This window comes from Adiantum capillus-veneris, chromosome 16 (genome assembly GCF_014529385.1).
Source record: "Adiantum capillus-veneris isolate H3 chromosome 16, ASM1452938v2, whole genome shotgun sequence".
Lineage (NCBI taxonomy): Eukaryota > Viridiplantae > Streptophyta > Polypodiopsida > Polypodiales > Pteridaceae > Adiantum > Adiantum capillus-veneris.
The window spans coordinates 42,990,073-43,006,953 of record NC_140946.1 but is presented as its reverse complement, the minus strand read 5'-3'; the positions used below and the strand labels follow the sequence as shown (position 1 = coordinate 43,006,953).

Here is a 16,881-nt window from a genome sequence, read left to right as displayed (position 1 = left end):
TAAGCCTATTTACTAGGCTAGCAAGAAGCCCTCCCCTTCAATCATGGTGATCTTGTAAAGTTGTTTTTTGAGACTAACTTTACTTCTTTTGGCCCTGGCTCCAAAATTGCTTTCTAAAACATGCCAGGCATCATGTGTAGAAAAAAAAAGGTGAAGTATAGAAAAACCCTAAGGAAGGACAGGGGCAACCTTGGCCAATAGAGGAATGGCCAAAATAAAATAAAAAATTAAGGCAGGTTACAACAAAAAAGATAATTGGTAATGGCTTGTAATTGTTAGGAATTGGATCATGCTAGCTAGGGTGGATGAAAGGGAAACATAGTGCAAGCATGTGTGTAAGCAAGATTATCACTCAAGTGAATTAGGTTCCAAGATAGAATTAGCTTGGACTCATAAACACAATCTTGAGTATTGACTTAGCTTAGCACATGCTCACCATAGACAAGCATGTAGTGCAAAATAGAGTTGTGTTTATTCATTCATGAAATGATCTTTAAGTAGCTCTAGAGCCTTGCTCCACAGAATGTGGGATAATTCCACTCTTCTCTCCTTGACTCACACTTTAGGACAAAGCTCACACTTTACAGTAATCTAGCAGGATCCTAAAAAGCCACGACCACCTTCCTCCATCTCTACTACCTAAGACATTTTTTCATGAGCCTGGCATCAACTAAAGATGCCTCTTGAACTAGACTAGCCATCTCTGGAGCATCTTTGTCATAATTTGCCAAAAGTTTTGGAATAAAGGAACAACAAAAGTAGAGAAAGAGGGTAGCCTTATTTCTTTCAACCCAAATGTGACAAAGAAAGGACCTCTAATGCATGTCCAAAGAGGGATATAAGTGAATAGATCTCCAAGTGAGTTTGGAATGGCGAATAGAACATGTTTTGAGGAGTTCAGCTTTGCTGAGAGTGTAATATTTACAACCGATGAATAAGTGGAACAAGGATTCTTCATGCACTTTACACCTTTGGCACAAACCATTAAAAATGCCAATTTTCTTGGCTTTGACACCTTTCCATAGCCCTTGGTGTAAGATAAGCCACATCAAACAACTCTAGTTTATGGACAAAGGGTAAGCCCATAAACACCCGAACCTGTAGGACCACTCTTTCCATTCCATGTAAGTTTCAATTTCTTGTTGAGCTTAGATACCAATGGGGTCCATCTGCTCTGTCTCCCCCTTGTAAAAGTAAATGTTGGAGCAGACCTTAAAAAGGGACAAAGGGTGCCCCTTGCCAGAGCTCATACCTAAAGGTTCAGAAAACATTTCTTCCTAGTCAACCAGCCTGTTCCAAATATTTTCTTCCTAGTTTATGACGAGATGTTGTGATTCCAAGGATAAACCCTATGTTTCAGTCATTGCTTTGCTTAAGATGATTTTCTATGGTCATGTATATGCAATGTATGAAAGACATTGCTAGAGTATACAACATTTGTAATAACAAATATAATCCATTGGTGTTGTCTCATTGCTAGGACCAATCTTATGGTCGTTCACCACTTGATTTTGGACTCTCTTATATGGTGCCATACTGTATGTCGATGGTAGCTGCTATACTATATTCCTTTGATATAGTCTCTTTTATTTATTTGTATTTTAGGACGAACTTTATCATAGATACTTAATTCTTATATTTCTATGAAATTAACTATACTCTTTGATAATTAATATAGGTAGACATACCTAAGAACTATCTACCATATTTATCTTGTAATTAATTAGATTATCCTTGTACGTTTTCTACTTAATTTATATATAAAGATGAATTTACCAATAAGAAGAAGGTTCAAATTTATATTATTTATCTCTAGTTATTCTAATAGATAGTTACTAGAGCTATATAATTTGAATTTTTCTTAGCTGTTTGTCTCATTTTAAAGCCTACTTTTAGCATTATTTTAGCTTAAAATGGCCAAGTTAAATAGTGAATAAGCTTTACACTTTCTAAAAAAAGTACCACATTTTGCTAAGGTCAAAGACTCCTTTTTCTTTAACAAGGGTTTCATTTTTAATGGTTATATGAGTAATCAAATGTATTAAGAATTCTAAAATTAAATAGAAAATTACACAGAGTAAAATCAAGCACCATAACTTTATCAACGACTTTCCAAACAATCTAAAGGTTTGGAGAAATTGGATTCAATTTAAATTATCACGAAAGGAATTTCCTCTCTATTTGTATAGCCCAAGAATTAGGTGTGTGGAAAATTGAGAAGTGTTGATGATGCAGGTCTCTTATTCATGCAATACAGAATATAATTTTAACTTTATTTTTCTTAGTTAGGGTATAGTTTAGCCAGTTTTAAGTAATCAAAATTAAGCTCATCAATAATTTTCTTAAATATTAGTACATATATTGATTGATTTAATGATGTAATACGCATAATGAGAGCATAATTATCATTCCTTATTACTCAATTGAGATTTATCATGTATAACCTACTAAATATGATCGATCTTGTTTAAGAAGCAAGGTGAGCAATTAATAGAGATTTTAACCTAATGGGACACCTAACATAGTTACATAAAGTATCTAAGGAAAATTTAGCATGCCAACACTTGACTACCTCGCAAATCCACTTGAGGTATTGATCTCTAAGTGGTTTTTTGAAGCCCTTCCCTTGAGAGAATAATACGTCTCACCTGGGGTAGAGTATTTCCAACATGTGTGTGTGTGTGTGTGTGTGTGTGTGTGTGTGTGTGTGTGTGTGTGTGTGTGTGTGTGTGTGCGCGTGTGTGTGTGTGTGTGTGTGTGTGAGAGAGAGAGAGAGAGAGAGAGAGAGAAAGAGGTCTCTTGGTATTTTTTGTATTTCTGCCACAACAGGGGTCCTAGTAGAAGCTATAGGAGTAAGGGGTCTTGCAAAACACCTATTGCTTCTACACTACCATTTGGTCAAGTTCTTGGGCTTCCATGTCTTGAGGTTGCTTCCTTGCCTGATATGAGTGCCACACAACCCCCCATGTGACTCCTTGTGCTAAACATGTGATATCTCATCCATCCTAGCCAATAGAAATGCGTAATTTTCAATCCTTACAATTTTCAAAAGATCTACAAAGTCTAAGGTTACATTAAGGTTTCAATTTGGGTTCCAAGGGTCTAGATTTTTCCATTTTCAGAGCAATTTTTTATATATGAAGTAATGCTTAAGATTCATGATACTTATTCTTTTCTCACATATACAAAGAACATGATACTTATTCTTCACTTCCTTTGCGTTTTCTAGTTATATACTTGTTTTTTTTACCAAATATTGATTAAGCCATAATCTCCTTAAACATCTCAGTGGAAAAGAAGAATGATTACTAACACAATCAATGAGAAGCTCAAATGATTCACCTTGGTGATTTGGAGGTACTTAAGGATAACATATTGTTGACGTGCCCCAGGGTTGTTGTTAGTAGCATGTAGAGTTTCTCTTTTCTTTTGCTCTTTTTCCAAGGTTGGTTTTCTTATGGTAGCATGAGTTCTTGAAGTAGCTCTTTCACATCCTTCTCCTTGTCTACCATGTCTTCCCCAACAGTTGATCAGCTCTCTGGCCCCCCTTCCTTGAACTCATGTATTTGTAGCTAACCTAGGAGAAGTGTTTCTAAAATTTCATGTCTCATTGCAATCAAAACAATGTAGATCAGAATTTGGAGTTTCAAGTTCTTGAGCTACAACTACATGAAATTGATAGGCTGGGTTAGTTGGTCTTTGATTTTAGTTTGAGGGTCTTTCTCTCTAGAACTATTTCTTGGATCCCTTTTGAGAGTTAGCCACTTCTTTAGCTAAGGGTTTGACTCTTAGGAGACAATCTTGAAGGCTCTTTGGCCTCATTGCTTGAAGGTGAGTGTGCATAGGAGCATTTAGATCTGGCAAAATGGCTACTTGTTGTTTTGCAAACATCTGAGGAGTATAGCACTTAAGGGGTCTAGACGACATACTGAACATTTGCCTCGTAATACATACATAAACTAGGAAACCAAGAGCTTGCTAATAGAGAGCAACAACAAAGTAGCCTCTCTAGAATTATGTAGAGTAAGCTACAAACATGTCTCCATAGGAGTAGAAAGGCTTGCAATCTTCAAAGCCAAACAATGTCTCATTGTACTTTGTCTAACACAAAGCAATATCTCCATCAAGCTGGTTAAACTATATGTCCAAGTAATGATGCAAAAATCCCAAATCCGACATTTCAAAAGAGGCATTCAAATCAACTTTAAAATCACATGGTCTAGTGAGAAACATCTCAACAACATAGAGCACAATGATAAAAAAATACATAATGCGTATGCTTAACATTCAAAATACTCTAAGTTAATCTATTATGAGAAACATGTGTAGCCAAGGAAGCGTGAATCTTTTCTCTCCTTTTTGAACAAAACCATGAGGCTGTATTACATGAACTTTTTCATGCACAAACCACTACATGCATCAATGTGGTTAAATTGTATGCCCAAGTAATGATGCAAAACCCCAAATCTGACATTTCAAAAGAGGCATTCAAATCATATTTAAAATGAGCAATATGTGTTTCATTTGTTCTAGTGAGAAACATTGAACAACATAGAGCACAATGATCCAAATTACACAATGTGTATGCTTGACATTCAAAATACTTTGAGTTGGACTATTATGAAAACCATGTGTAGCCAAGGAAGCATGAATATTTTCATGCCAAGCGCGTAGAGCTTGCTTCAAACCATACTAAGTCTTCCTAGGCATGCACACCTTGTTTTTCTCCCCTTTTTAAACAAAACCACAGGGCTGCACTACAGACACTTTCTCATGCAAATCACTATTCAAAAAGGTAGTATTTACGTTTAATTGATTTACATTCTATATGTCGGTGCACAAATGCTACAAATGGTAATCACACGACAATGGGAGAGAAAGTCTCATCAAAATCAATGTTTTTGTCAAAAGTCTACCTTATAATAATCAACATTACCATCAAGCTTATATTCTAACAAGAAAACCCACTTAGTACGAATAGCCTTTTCTCTGGGAGGCGTCACATATAGACCATAAGCCATTCTTCACAATAGCACCATATTTAGATTGCATTGTATCCAACCAATGTTTTGAATTTTTTGTTGTATCCAATGGCAAAGGTTCTTCTTAATCATACCTACTAGACACAATCAAAACATAACAATTTGATGCAAATGAGACATGATAAGAACTTGAATAAGTATGAGTAGACAAAGGTGCACTCAAATTACTATCACGCAAGGTTTGCACTAGCAATTTCTGCATGCATCTAGCCTACTCAATTTCAACGCTATCTTCATCAATTACATATGGTGAATCTACATTAGAAAATGATTGATGTGTAATGTTGTTTGAAACTAGCATAGGCTGCACATGTGCCTTATTACAACTTACATATGTACTCCCACCATTAAATGGAGGCAAACAATGTACCATATATATTACGTGAGCTCATTTGTCTCCTCGGTATATGCTAAAGAGAAATTTTTTTTTTTGGTAAAAACGACGTCTTTCCTAATCAAGGTACACTTCATTTGCACATGATACAACCTTTCACCATTGCTTTTTAAATTGTAACAAACAAAAATACATTTCACAATCTCATCATCCAAGTTTTCATGTTGTTTCTCAAACACCAAACGCATAAGGCAAGCAATCAACCACATGCAAGTAACCAATAGACGGCTTCTTGCCATGTCAAGCCTCATATGGAGTGATAAACTGCAGTGAGGTTAAACTACAACGCTTTAATGACACACCTATTTAGTACATATGCAACATACATGATAGACTCGAGCCAAAACGCATGTAGGAAACCTTTGCTTTTGGCCATGCATCAAGTCATCTCTATAAGTGGCGCATTTCGTTTTTACAAGAAAAAGATCCTTCCATTGGTTAAGAAAACTTCCCAATAGGCTACAATCTGCCCCTACTAGAGAGGGCTACATCAACATGTAGGGAGACTCTCCCAATGAAAACACAAGATATGTACAATGATGGCTAATCATGAAATGGGAGGAAACATCCACATTGGTGGACGATACTAACATCTAGGCACACCATGGACCATGGTGAAGAAGGGCGGTGCCAATGTCAGCTCCAGCCAAATGTTACGAAAGGTCTCTGTGCCAGTGCGACGGGTTGAGCCTCGAAGATGTGAAAGCAGCGTGCTTGCCTAATGAACCACAATGTCAAGTTGCAGAAGAGCTGCCAACACCACTCTCTATCTCTGCTCCACTCCTGAGGGACTAACTCTGTGGCTGTTCATAGGTCGGCCTTCCTGTATCAAAATCACCCTATTGACTGAAGCCATCTTAAAACAAAGTGTTGGGCCCATGAGTGTGGACCAAGCTACAACACCCCAAGTGTACTAGATGGCTATTAAAATAAGAATTTGAAGCCAAACCTGCTATACCATGGGATAGTCCTAGAGATAGTGCCACTGATGAGTCTCGAGTGGGTGGTTACAGGTAGCACATACTACTGTTGTGCCAACCACAAAAGCTCAATGTGCAACCAGCCACTGATGCCTGCCATCTCTGACAAGCGCTCCCAAAATCTTGCCAAGAACTCAGACATGAGCCTCTCCTCTTGCCAGTGAAGCATTGCAACATGAGGAGCCTCTCTCCTCGTTGGCAACATATGGCGACCCAATCGAGCTATGTATTGGAAGAAAGGGTCCCCAAGTGATCCGGTGGAAGCAAACGAATCCCACCAAAACCACTCACTTGGGTCCCATTGCACTTGCACCAAGGGGAAGCTTTCGCAAGTCCACAGCCATCATTGCCTTGACTGAAGATCTGATGGGATCGAGGTTGATGACACAAGTCCTCCCACTGATGTCCACAACTTTGATCCACTGAACGGAGAATTTGGACACCTCAAGTGCCTCAAGAATGACTCTGTGGAGGTGGCCCTTCCTCTATACCTTGAAGAAACTATAGGAATATGTGATTGAGCAAGCCCTGACTGAAATAAGGACCTCCACTCATGTGAAGGCCCCCATCCAACAGCGAGTTGTCAGCTCCAAAGGCGTGTTCCACTCTACATGTATAGCTCTATAATATACTTACACATGCTTTGTGCCCCCCTCATGCCATCCAGCTAAATGTGTTGAATCTCCTTAGAAAGTACATTGTAGCCAGTCCCCAAAAGTACAGGTTGGACCCTTTGCCATGTGACCCCAAGAGACATGAGGTATGCTCCCTACCATATGGCCTCATTGTGTCATGATCACAGGGTTCCAAACAAGTGGCTGCCTCAATTGCTCCTCAATGCATGTGGGCTGGTGTTGCTCAAAGCCACCCCGCAGATATTCCCAAGACCAAAGCCGGCTTGCAAAAAAACGATCCTCCCATCTCCTGCTCAAGCCTACTCTGTGCATCTCCAAGAAATCCAATGGGTGGAGGGCCTCCGCCCATCTATGGGACTCCGGCCCGAATCCGGTGTAGCAACAACTCCTTCCAGGGCTCCTCCCTTGAAAGAAGTCCTCTGACCACAATCTTCCCAATGAGGGCTCTAATCTTCCATGTTGGGTCAATGATCTCCAACCCTCCTTGAGAGAAAGGTAAAGTAATGACCTTCTAGGAGACCTTGGCCTGAGCCAATTGTGTGTCTTGTCTAGACCACAAGAAGTTCTTGATCAACCACTCTAGCTAGCTGATGCAAGAACTTGAGAAAACCTAGCAAGACGTGATGTATCACATAGTAGCCAACAACACCTAGTTGACCACCACAACCCTCCTAGCAAGAGAAAGCCGTGCTGAGCTCCAATGGAGCAGTTTCCTCCCAATGGAAAGGAGAAGAGGAGCAATCTATAGCTCTATTGATAGATCCAAATCACCCCAATAGCCCAAGTAACATACTGGTGTCCCTAAAGCCCTCTCCATGGCAACCAATCAAGTATGGGAGCACTACCAACTCAGAAACCCACTGTCTTCCTCCAGTTGATCAATTCTCCCGATGCACAGTAGAGATGTAAGGCAAACTTGTGGCATCGCTCCTTGATGGCAACTCTTGTCGAGCCTATTGCATTTTGTCCTCCATCCAAGGGCTACCTCGGCAGTGCTCCTACATCTATTGTAAGGAGGGAATGCCCCCATTGAAGTCACTTTTCCACCTCCGTGGTCACAGTCAAGCAAATTGCAGACTCCTAGAGGAAGAAATGAATAAACTCCACAAGGCCAATGGCAGCAGGGTCCCCTGCTCTGTCCAAACTCTATGTAGCTCCACAACTTGCTCCTTGAGCTCAGTATCCAGTAAAATCCTCTTTGGGATGCGTAGCATGAAACTGCCACTCCTCTGTCTATCTAACACAGTAAGAATCATTGGTGCATGATAAAAAAAAAGTAGTCCCTGTCAAGATGCATACTAAACCGCCCATGTCACAAAGGTGGTCACTAGCATAGAGCCAATCTATTCTCAATAGATTCACGCCCCCTACTTGACGGTCAGACCGAGAAAAAGAGAGGCTACCTGAGGGTCGTACAAAGCCGGCATGCTTCCATACATCCAAAATCCTCATAGTCATACATAAAGGGTCGTACAAAGCCTGCATGCTTCCATACATCCAAAATCCTCATAGTCATACATAGGCACTCCCAAGCAGCCAACTCAGCCGCGTGAACAGTAGCATGGGTGTCTCTAATCCTATCTGAGGGGTCCTATGTTGAGGTCCCACCCAATGCACCACTGCTTTGCGTGAGGCAAGGACTCCACAATATGTGACCAAAACTCAATCAATGTACTCGTATGGTTGGACGCATAAATGTTCAAGAAGCCCACAAGGGTACCTTGAACCTGCATGGTGACACTCTGGGCCCTGCGTGGCACAATGATACATCTGCACACAATGGCCTACTGCCATGAGTCCGCAATGGTAATATACACTGCCCTGAATGCCGCAAAAGTAGCTGGCCAAAATGTCTCAAATCTACCTCGCAAAATGTTGCCACAACGTCGACTGCAGCTCTCACACAGATGATGCTCTTGTAGCATAAGAAAATCAATAGGTCCACCCACAAGGCATCTTTGGAGCTCCTTTCTCAAATAACCGCGCTAGCGCACAAACCGTGGTCCTCCAAGGCCTTTGATATTTCATGAGCAATCCTCATGGGGTCAATGAGAGAAAATTGATGGCACTACAGTATCCAGGCGAGCAAACTTCAGGGCCCGTTTGGATGGGGAGTAATGCATGTCCAATCGACCTCAAGATAAACGAGTCTACATCACATACCTCACCCATGCCCAAGATGCCCGTGCAGTCCTCTGAGCCACATCCTCTACCCAAGAGTCCTCATGAGTATAAATATAGCAAGGGGGGAGCTGCATGTCTAGAAAAAAAGAGAGGATAATAATGTGTCTGCAACTTGTGCCATCAGGCAAAGTCATTGTGATCTTGGCCAACAACCACAAAGTCTTGCACGAAATTTGTGATCCCAAGGTTCCCAATGTGGTGAGAGAACTCAAGGGCGTGAGTCTAGAGCCAACCAAGTGACAAATCTAAGGTCCAATCCTGATGGTTTTGACCCACAAAGTGCAAAAGAGTATCCCATTGCTGCATAGTCTAGAGCATCTGTACCACATGACGCAAGAAATAGGATATGAACCTGAAAGCAATCCACCTCTGAATCAGCACAGGGTCACCAAGAAATCAAGTGAAGGCATAGCTAAAAAGGTCCCACCAAGGGGAGGTCAAAGGAAGGGCTACCTCTCCCAAACTAGCCTACTCACAACAAAAGGGTTGCCCGAGGAGCATTGTGCAATAGGAGTGTGCTCAAAACCAGTAGCTGGAGGAAAGGAGGGGGGGGGGGGGGGGTTCCCTCCTACACAAAAGAGGGGGAGGGGGAGGAGTCTAAGGTGGACTCATACTGCACAGGTCTGAAGTGGTTTTCCGTAGGAACCCACTCCTATTAAGAAAAAGTAGAACGGCCACCTAGACGAGGGACCTACCTAGCCCTGTTGACAATCCCCCGACCTAGTGCCATTCCTTTTCAGTCTGGTCATCTGCCACTACTGAATTTGGATCTCTACGGTCTCTGAAGCCCCGGTTGGGGGACGTCAAAACTCAATGAAGGGTCATCCCTACGGGCCTATGTGTGTGGAGTAAGGTGAGCTCTTCTGTATGGACAAGCCCTTGCACATGAGACCACTTTAATAGCCAAAAAGTCACTCACAAAAGCGCCTTTGATAGTGCAAGGCACGACGTCTTGCTCTAATACCATACATTGTATTATCTCCATAGGTAACCTATTTTTCCTTTGAGTGACACCATTTTGTTGAAGGGTATACAAAATTGTACATTGGTATTTTATGCCATAATTTGTCAAAAATTCATCGAATTCTCTAGACATATATTCCCCTCCTCAATTTGATTAGAGGATGCCCACAATACACCCAGTTGAATTTTCAACCATAAGCAAAATTGCTTGAGGTACATAAACACTTAAAAGACTTTGCTATCAATGGATATACCACATACATGCATGGAGTAATTATGAATCAAAGTAATGAAGTACGGATTATTCACAACAAATGGAGTATACATTGGACCACAAATGTCACTATACAATTTATGAGTAGCTTGCGGAGAGAACCATCCTGAAAAATTATAATGTTGGATTTTGCCCAAAATAAAGCCTTCACATACATGTCTCAATGGTGTCTTAATCTAACACATTAGAGGCATCCTGAGAACCAAAACGAGTATAACTAGATAGAAGTGCATAACAGCCACCTCAAGTTTCTACAAAAGTCACTAAATTGCCAAATTCATCTGACCAAAATGTGTGTTCCAAGGTTTTGCATCTAAAAAAGCCTAGTCAAAAACTGTGCGAGCTAAATTTTCAAGTCATTCCTTGTAATAGTTGAACTTACACAACCCACGAAACAAAGTGCCAAATGTCACAATAATATCACCATCAAAATTGAGATCATGTACAATATATCTATCATCTATAACTTGATTACAAGTGTTGGGGGTAAAGGTCCCCTGTGGCCCCCCTTCTTGTATAGTGTACACATACTTATACTTAAAACTCACTTATAAGTGAGTACACACATTTTTTATTAAGTGTCCGGCAACTTTGGCCAGACAACTTATAAGTGTACTTAAATAAAACAAAGAACCCTTAAAAACATAACATTGTGGGTTTCTTACGTTGAGCTCTCTCTCTCTCTCTCTCTCTCTCTCTCTCTCTCTCTCTCTCTCTCTCTCTCTCTCTCTCGATCTGCTGCGCACCTTACTTCCTGCAGTGTGTGCCCATCTCCTCCTGCTCTCACACACTCACTGCGCTCAACAAACTGGTATCAAAGCACGGCTACGTGCCTTGGGCGAATCTCTTGCGCGTAGGAAGAAGTTTCTCTCTCCTGCACAGATTTTCTCTCTCTAGAAACAGTAGCGCAGCAGCTTTCTCTCTCTTCTCCAAGTACGGTACGTCGACTACCGTTGCTTACACGCTGAAAACAGGGAATTACAGGTCCAAAACAGGTGTTTTTGGGCTGTTTTTGGCTAAAAACATGCCATTTTCTGCATATTCAGGTGTAAAAACAACAAAAACAGGTTTACAGGTTGTCAAAGGGCACTTAGGAAACCCAATTTTATGTTTGGAATTGGGGTTTTCTACCACTTTGCTGAAATTTGTCAAATTTCAGCAATTATTCGCGACAAAACTTGGGGCTTTTGCTAATTTCAGCAAAAACTATCAAGTTTACTCCTTACAGGTGCAGGTGGCAAAGCTACAGCGGAGAATTGAGCAGTGAGAATTTGTGGTTTTTGCTGAATTTTGAAAAATTTGGCAAAATTTCACTTATGTACTTACATTTGTGGTCAATTTGAGCAGAGAGATTGAGGCTTGTGGAGCCTACAGGTGTTTACTCAATTATTTGAGCAACTTTCACCTCTTATGTGTATTGCCAAATGTACTTTATGCAGTGAAACTGTGGCATGTACATCATTGGGGTCATTGCAAATGCATTTGGTGATGTATACTTGATGTGAGGTTGTTCTATGCGTTGAGTTTGACATGCTCAACATGTCATCTTGCTGAAAATTTTACTTTTGAAGTAAATTACAGCATTATATTTGCTCTTGCAGACACTTTTACAGTGTATATTTGCATTTGCTTTTGCGGTACAGTGATTGTACTTCTTGGCTGAAAATTATCAGTTTTTGTTTTGCCTCATTATGGCTGACACTTCGTCATCCTCGGACTCTAAGAGCCTCTGTGAGATCCGTAGGTTTGATGGTACAGGTTTTGATTTGTGGAAGGATTGCATATAGGGCATTCTTTTCTTGAAAGAGTGCGATGATGCATTGTCTGCAAATAAGCCAGAGGGTATGTCAGATGCAGATTGGACTAAGCTTAACAGGAAAGCCATTACTTACATCAAGATGGCTGTGACTGATGATATCCTTGTTGACATCAAAGGACTTGACACAGCTATGGCTGTGTGGGATAAGCTTAAAGCTACTTATGAGAATACGACTCCTGTAAATCAGGTCCATCTCATGAGGAAGCTTGTAAGCTTAGAGCTTGATGAGTCCAAATCTGTCTCTAATCACTTGAATGCCTTAGGTGGGATTTTGAGTCAGTTGAGTGATTCACGTTTCCAGGCTTTTGAGGATGATAAGCTCAAGGCTATCTTTCTACTTATGACACTGCCAGAGTCTTGGGAAGCATTGGTTGTTTCTTTGAGTAACAACTCCAACTTGACCTATGATGGTGTGCGTGGCTCTATCCTCAATGAGGAGATTAGACGCAAGTCAAGTGGGAGTGGCAGTGGATCAGCCTATAGTGTGCGTGGTCGCAATGAAAAAAGGAAAAATGTTGCAAATAAGCAAAGAAATCGCAGCAAAAGCAAGGAAAAACAGCAAGACATTACTTGCTATCAATACGGAAGAAAGGGGCATAAAAAGCCCGATTGCAGGTATTTTAAGAAAGAGCAGGAACGCAAGAAGCAAATGAATGCAAAACGCAAGAAAAATGACAAAGAGGGCAGCTCTACCCCTAAGAAAAGTGAGCCTGAAAAGGCAAATGTGATCTCTAGTGTTGTCATTAAAGAGATTGATGAAAATAAAGACACTAGTGATCTTTATGTTGCATCTTTAGATCCACATGTCATGATTGTTGAGGATATGCATATCACTAAGCATGATGTGATAGATGCTTTGCTTTCTACTCATGATGGCCTGTCATGATCTTGGATTGTTGACAGTGGTGCCTCTTTTCATGTAACTCCCTCTTTGGAGTGTTTTTCCTCATACACTGCAGGAAACCTTGGAAAAGTGTATTTGGGCAATAAATATGCTTGTGACATTGAGGGAGTTGGCACCATACACCTGGCACTTGATAATAGCCAGGAACTCACCCTTCATGATGTCAGATATGTGCCTGGTATCAAGAAGAGTTTGCTTTCAGTTGGGCAGTTGGATAGCAGAGGCTTCTTCACTACATTTGGTGGTGGCATGTGGAAGATCCAAAAGGGATCTATGCTTGTGACGAGAGCCAATAAGAAGGGTACTTTATACTATTTGCATTGCAAGGCATTACCTGGTCGTTTTGTTGCAATTGCAGAAGTACAATCACACATGGAGCTTTGGCATAAGCGTCTTGGACATATGAGTCATAAGGGACTGCAGACTCTTTCCTCCCTTGGCAGGATTGATGTAAAAAGCTCTAAACTTGATTTTTGTGATGATTGTGTACTTGGGAAGCATGTAAAAGCTTCTTACTCTCATGGAGCCTCTAAAAGGGCTAGTATTTTGGATCTTGTATATTCTGATGTATGCACAATGCCAATAAAAACTCATGGTGGTTCTCGTTACTTTGTGTCTTTCATTGATGATTGTTCACGAAAGCTATGGGTTTATTTACTCAAGGACAAGAGTGAGGTTTTAAATGTTTTTAAAAGGTTTTATGCCTTTGTTTGTACTCAAAAGGGTTTGAAACTTAAATGCATACGTACAGATAATGGGAGGGAGTATGTTTCTAAAGATTTTAATGTTTTTTGTGATGAGAATGGGATTAAAAGGGAGCTCACTGCCCCTTATAATCCATCTTCAAATGGTGTGGCTGAGCGTATGAATCACACGTTATGTGAGAAGATTCGATGCATGCTGTCTACAGCTAATCTCTCACAATTGTTTTGGGGAGAAGCACTTAAAACCGCGGTGCATATATGCAACCGATCTCCACATCGTGCACTTAATGGTGGCATCCCTGAAGAGGTTTGGTCTGGCAAACCGGCTTCATATGACCACTTGAAAGTCTTTGGTTGTGAATGCTATGTACATGTGCCTGTTGACTTGAGGACCAAACTCGATATGAAATCCTTAAAAGGCATCTTCTTGGGCTATGGAGATGAAGGTGAAATGGGATATAGAGTTTGGATTCCGGGGTCACATAAGGTAATTCGCAACCGGGATGTGGTATTTAATGAACCTAAGCTGCTGAAAAATGCCACATCCAGTGACTTTGATAAGAAAAAGGTGAAATTTCAGCATGATCAACCACTTTCACAGCCATTTTCTACTGAAAATTCAGCTCCTTTTGATGCTGGTCATGAGGATCAACGTGCTATCATTGAGCCAGATGATAATGGACAGCAAGGGGATGTTGAAATTCAACCTGAGGGTCAAAATCAGCATGCTGAAAATCAATTACAGCAGGGTATAAATGCCGAAAATCAACCTCTATTTGATGGGGTTAATGTTCCGTATGATGTAGAACCCTTGCCGGTTAATGTAGATCATTGGGTGAGGCGGTCTACACGTATAAGAAGACAACCAGAGAGGTTTCAACCCTCTTTGGATTGTGTCTTGTTGACGGATGAGGGAGAACCTCTTACATACAAAGAGGCCCAGTCATGTGAAGATAAGAGTAAGTTGGAGCTTGCTACGAAATCTGAGATGCAATCATTGTATGCAAATAATACATGGAAGCTTGTGCCTTTGCCCAAAAGAAGGAAAGCTATTCCTAACAAATGGGTTTATGCCTTCCTTATGCATCCACCTGTGGTTCTTTGATGTATGCCATGGTTGCTACCCGTCCAGACATTGCTCATGCAATGGAAGTTGTTAGCCGGTTTATGTCCAACCCTGGCAAACCACATTGGGAGGCAGTAAAATGCATCTTTAGATATTTGAAAGGTACACAGGACATATGTATATGCTATGATGGGAGTACACTTGCGCTGCGGGGTTATTGTGATTCGAGCATGACAGGTGAACTTGACACTAGGAAATCTACTAGTGGGTATGTCTTCACACTTGCTAGAGGTGCTATTTCTTGGTGTTCAGGGTTGCAAAAGATTGTCGCACTGAGCACTACAGAGGCTGAATATATTTCAGCCACAAAGGCTTCTAAGGAAGCCATATGGCTTGGCAGGTTGATTAGGGATTTTGGTCTTCCTGTACATGCTCCAATGCTTGGTTGTGATAGTCAGAGTGTTGTATGCCTGGCTAAGAATGCCATGTTTCATACTCGTACCAAACACATAGACATGCGGTACCACTTTATACAACAAGTCTTGGATGATGGTCTTGTCTCATTGACAAAGATCAAAACACAAGACAACTCTGCAGATGTCCTCACTAAAAGTCTTGCAAAGTCTCAACATGAACATTGCATATGCTTAGTGGGAGTTGCTTAAAGGTACCACATTAGGCCTTTAAGTGGGAGGTTGTTGGGGATAAAGGCCCCCTGTGGCCCCCCTTCTTGTATAGTGTACACATACTTATACTTAAAACTCACTTATAAGTGAGTACACACATTTTTTATTAAGTGTCCGGCCACTTTGGTCGGACAACTTATAAGTGTACTTAAATAAAACAAAGAACCCTTAAAAACATAACATTGTGGGTTTCTAATGTTGAGCTCTCTCTCTCTCTTTCGAACTGCTGCGCACCCTACTTCCTGCAGTGTGTGCCCATCTCCTCCTGCTCTCACACACTCACTGCGCTCAACAAGTTCAAGGGACAATCTCAAAAGAGTAAACTAATCACAATGATACGTAGTATAGTTAATTACACTACGATCAAGGAACCAAATATATTCCACATATTCTAAAATACATGCATCATATAAAAAATTGATAATACCAAAATCCATTCTGCATCTTGCATAACATCTGCCAAATTTGTATTGAGAAGCACCGACAATGGCTATATTTGCCACCTCCTTATGAGGCTCTTTAGCCATAAAATTAAGACATTGCTTATGGGATAATCATTCGCCTTACTTTGGTGGCATTTCATGTTCTCTTTTTCTTTATCGCTTATATCAGTACTTCCTGTTACAGCTGGGAGCACTTTAACAAGATGACCATATATATTCATGTCTTGTGGGTAGGATACACAATTTACGAAGGATTAAAACAAAAATCTCCTGCGTGCCAAATTATGATGTATGACCTGCACGGATATTTGTGAAAGCTTTTGTTTTATTTTTGCCTTAATGCCCAAGTACAAACACCACAAGAAGCCACTGAATATGATTTCTACTTTCAGATGTGTATATAAATATCAGTACTCGCAAGCTTAATCTGGGCATCTTCCTGATGGAATGGCAATTTTCTCAAGAAAGGGCTCCCTGATCATAAAGAGTTTTGGAGCATGAAACTCTGTTTTTGGGTCCACAAATTTACATGTCAGTATTTGAAAAAAAATGCTGCATAGACAAAAAAAAACAAAACAAAAGTGGCATTGTACAGATTAGATCACATGCTTTCAGTTATACATCACTAGTTTTGCAAACTAGCGTGACAGCTGCATACCTCGACTGATTACGACTACAAAAATCAGGTACTTGCATCTTTTTCTAGACACTGGGCAAGTCTAGCTTACCTCTGTAAGAATGATGCAGAAACTTGAGGCAACACGATATCATGCATGGAATTCGTGAA

General features: G+C 40.7%; 1 protein-coding gene across 1 annotated transcript in view; it reads right to left on the bottom strand.

Annotated features, from left to right (window-relative positions):
• Window positions 1-16,663: 16,663 nt before the first annotated feature.
• The window catches only part of LOC147438921 (rhodanese-like domain-containing protein / PPIC-type PPIASE domain-containing protein), a 25,199-nt gene continuing 24,981 nt past the window's right edge, over window positions 16,664-16,881 (bottom strand). Inside the window, exon 7 of the mRNA XM_086484877.1 lies at window positions 16,664-16,881. This exon is cut by the window's right edge and continues 213 nt beyond it. The gene's annotated coding sequence lies outside the window, so the exon portion shown is untranslated.